Raw genomic sequence first — 4,459 nt, forward strand, 5'->3', positions numbered from 1 at the left:
AGCGTTCCCAAATTCTTAAAAGGCTTGTAATTTTCGTTCTGAAATTTTGAAAACTCTAAATCTATTTATTATGTTTTGAAAACTTTTCAAAATTTGAATTATTTTAAAATCTTTTCAATTTTCAAACAATTTAAACCTTCTAAATATCTTTTAAAACTATTCAATTTTCACTAACGTTTTTATAAAATTCTGCATATATAAAAAAATTCCATAGAATCCTTCAATTTTTTCTGAAAGTTTCGAAAATCTTTTGAGATGTTCGTAAGTATTCTCTTAAAATTAATTTTTTAAATAAAAATTCATTTTTAATTTTTCCAGGACTTTCAAAAAAATGTACTGATTCTCTTGAAACCTTTCAATATTCTTAAGAAGCTTCTAAATTATTTGTTCACAATCTTTCAAAACTACATTTTTTATCAAATTTGTCGACATCTTTTCAAGTTTTAAATTGTTCTTGAATCTTTTAAAAACTTCTAAATATCTCTTAATCTTATTTCGATTTGTTTTTTTTTAATTTGGTAATATCACAAATTTGCAGGAAATCATTTGAAATTTTTTTATTCTGTTTCAATTTTTCCTTGTGAATTCATTTCTTTAAATAAAAAATTATTATTCCAATTTACCCACGAATCGTAAGAGAACATTTTTATCCACTTGAAATCTTTGAAAATTCTTAAAAAAGCTTATTTTTTTAGCAATTTCTAAATATCTTTTAAATTAATTTTGTTCTTTTGAACAATTTTAAAATCCTGAAAAATTAAGAACATCGTCTTAAAATATGCAAGATTTTTATTCTACATATCTTGAAATCTTGAAAGTTAAAATTAATTTCTTAAAATAAAACCTAAACCCTTTACAATTTTTCCAGCAATCTTATGGTCGAAACTAGAAATGTTTTCATAACCGGTACCAACAATTATTTCTTGTGTATGTGCTGACAGTGTGTAACAGTGTACACTTTGTAAATAAAAATATTCTAAGTTCTTGTCTATAATTCTATTTTCCTCAAAAGAGTGTCAATTACAAATTATATTGTCGTAGCCAAATATTATGAACAGAATCACAGTGAGACCTTCCTACACCCACTCCGAGAATTGATGCTACGTCGCAGTTAGGGGTAACAGGAGTTGTGCGGGGTGCGCGCGGTCAGGGATTGTCACTAAGGGGAGCAATAGAAGAGTTTTACTGTATTTTTCAATATTTGAAAATCCCTTACAATTAAAATTTGACCTTTCATTAATAATGCTTAGAAACATTGTAGAAATAAATTGTACCTTAAAATAAACTGAATTATTTAGAAGTTTCGACACACAAATTGATTTTTAGGAAAATTTGTAATATTTATGAATAAAAAAAAGAAAAAAAACATTAAAATAAACAGAAGGTTGTCGTTATTTCTCCTATATCTATGTCTGTAATGGAGAATTCAACTAGATTTCATATCTCCCTTCAGAGAATTAAGGCACACGCCTTAATTTAAACAAATAACGAGTGCAATTCGAAATATAAATCAAGATGTTCCAATTTTCATACCTTAGACCAGATTTGTTTTTTATTTTGGTGCCTTAAAAAAAAAAATATACTGCTGTTCAACAGTTTCCGGACACATCTTTTTTGATTACTGATAAAGTTCTCTTCATTTCAGCTATGTCAGAGCTGACACTTATTCTCTTTACAGGGTTTAATGCTATCGAAATTCTGCATTAAATGAGCCCAGGATGAAGCCAATATGTCTGTTTTTAAAGTAGATATTGCAAAAATCGTGTAAAGTTCAATTTTTTTCTGAAATTTTCAATAACTTTCGTGATAATCATATGTTTTATTATTCTTGGGCTAATTTTAAAGCTATTTTTCTACATTTGACCAGAATTTCGGGTAAGGTTAACCAACAAGGATCTTGGATTCTGGCCAGCCAGGATCAATTTTTAGTACGATGAGGTCGTTTTAAAAACATCCAGTTATATAATATTTCAATTCTCAACCGCATTTCCTCGAAGAAGATGTATTTTTTCATACCCTGACAACCAGAATCAATTTTCAGTACAAGACCTTTTTATTATCATCCAAGTATATTGAATTTTAATGCTCAACCGCATTTCCTCTAAGAAGATGTATTTTTAATTCCTCGAATACCAGAATTAATTTTTAGTACGTCAAGACCTTATTAATATCATCCAGGTATGCTAATAGTACATTACGACACGAGGCTGGAAAGTTGGACTTCAGTGCCGGTGAGAGAGATAAGGCATCGGCTTTGCCTTGTCCTTATATCTCTCACCTGCTTCATACCTAGACAACCAGGAACAATTTTTAGAACGACAAGACATTATTAATATCATCTAGGTATGTTAAATTTTAATTCTCAACCAAACTTCCTTGGAGATGATGTATTTTTGATACCTGGACAACTAGGATCAAGTTTTAGTACGACGAGATCATTATACAGGATAAAGAGGTCACGAAGAATCTGGACTTCCTTGCGCCTTCTCTCATTCTACTCTACCAATCTTTTTTAGTTTCAGACTTATGACAGAAGTGGCTTTTCGACTCTAACATAAGGTGATGGATGGAGACTCCACTCTGAATTTCATTCGTTACTCTGAGTTCAGAAACAGAACATTGCCCCATAAGGTTTGAGGAAAACGGAAAATCACACTGAAAGAAATTGTTAAAAGACGATGAGAGGAAACACACGAGGACGGAGGACTCTAGCAGGTAGGCCTCTTTTTGGCCTATCTGTCTGATTTAATGTAAATTGTAGCGCTTCAACATCATATGTCGAAGCGATAGGCACGGGCCAGTGAAACTTGTTAATTTGTTGACCTCGAACAAGGTCATAATAGGATTGTACTAAACCATTAAAGTCGAGTCAGTGTTCGTTTTTACTGAAACTTAAAGTTTCCGACCGAGTCATTAGGGTGTTTTCGACCGTTCGTTAATCATTCGAGCCTGTAAAAGTCATTAATTAATGTAGTGGTCAATCAGACCACACCACATTAACTTAAATGAAAATGGCGTTAATTGGGCCATCTTTCTAATCGAAATTTGGACACGGGTCCACACATGTTAAAATTATCAATCAATAATAAACGTATAATATTCTTTAATTTAATTTAGAGATATAGTGCGTGTGTTATTTAACCTACCACTCTTTGGCAAAACTCCCCATCCCGCCACTCCGCTGGAGTTGTCGAGCATAAGTTAACCACATAGTCGGTTTAGTGAAATGTAGAGTTATAAATTTTGGGTTTACACTACCTGGCACCCTTAAAGCACGTTTTTTGGACTCATTTACGAATCAAAATAAACCCAGAATTAACATTCATTTATAAATGAAGATTAAAATAAAGCAATCAGCAATGATGGGCTCATGAATGACACCCGACGTAGGGGCGCGAGTGACACAAAAGTAAGATTGGGCAAATAAAAAATCGGATCTCGGTTTTTAACTTGAAAGATAAAATTTAATCTCAAAAGATTTTAATTTAATGATAAATTTTTTTCAAACATTTGACATGTTATGTCATGACATATATATTATTTTTAATTTTCGGCAGGCTAATTTTTTCGAAAAATTTTTGAAATATGTCAAGAATGGACTTTTTTTTAAAGTATAAATTGTAACGCATGTGTAGGTAATTGTTTCTTGTAATACAGCATACTTTTTTAGCCCCCCTTATAACGATTCTGATGCCAAAATGGCGAAATTCATGATTGCGGATCCAAGAATGGCGACAACATTAGACCAAATTCGCGCACTTTTTTTTGAAAGGTAAGAAATTTGATGTACAAAAGTTTTTGCTGGCACTGACAGAAATTTTGCTATCGAATGTCAAAAATTCGAACCAGAAAAAAATGCCATACAGTAATTTTTGTTTCAATCAATTGAAAATTGCGAATTAAGAGTTAAATAGTCGCCATTTCGGATCCGTAATTTCAAATTTTGCAATTCTTACATCGGAATCGTAATCAGCGACCCCAAAAACCTATAATTAGCCATTAATAACAAGAATTATTTTAAGAAAAAAACGTGCGCTTGAAAGGTTTAACATCAACATCAATTTCAATTAAAGACGCACGGGCCACTTATTGTCTGTTTATCCTTTTTGAAGTGCCGAGGATAATCAGACAAAAGGAAAATACGGTTGCATTAATGTAAGAATCACATAACCGTAATGGAGCCTCCCCTAAGAATAGGCTAATTGGGTTCACTGGTTAATTTTTTTTAAATTAATGAAATTTAAATTCAACCATAATGATTATAGATCATGTAAAAATTGTTTACTCATCCTTTTTGATGTTTGAAGAATTAAGAAACAAGTAAACACCAGGGTTACAGTTCAGCAACATTGAGATAACCTCAATGTAGCATAAAGAACAATCCACTGATGAATTGAGGCTATTGTGGGGATACTGAAAAATAATCGATCAAGGTTCACCTCAGGCTTCAAAACTTGAA

This window comes from Belonocnema kinseyi, chromosome 10 (genome assembly GCF_010883055.1).
Source record: "Belonocnema kinseyi isolate 2016_QV_RU_SX_M_011 chromosome 10, B_treatae_v1, whole genome shotgun sequence".
In the NCBI taxonomy this organism is placed as follows: Eukaryota; Metazoa; Arthropoda; class Insecta; order Hymenoptera; family Cynipidae; genus Belonocnema; species Belonocnema kinseyi.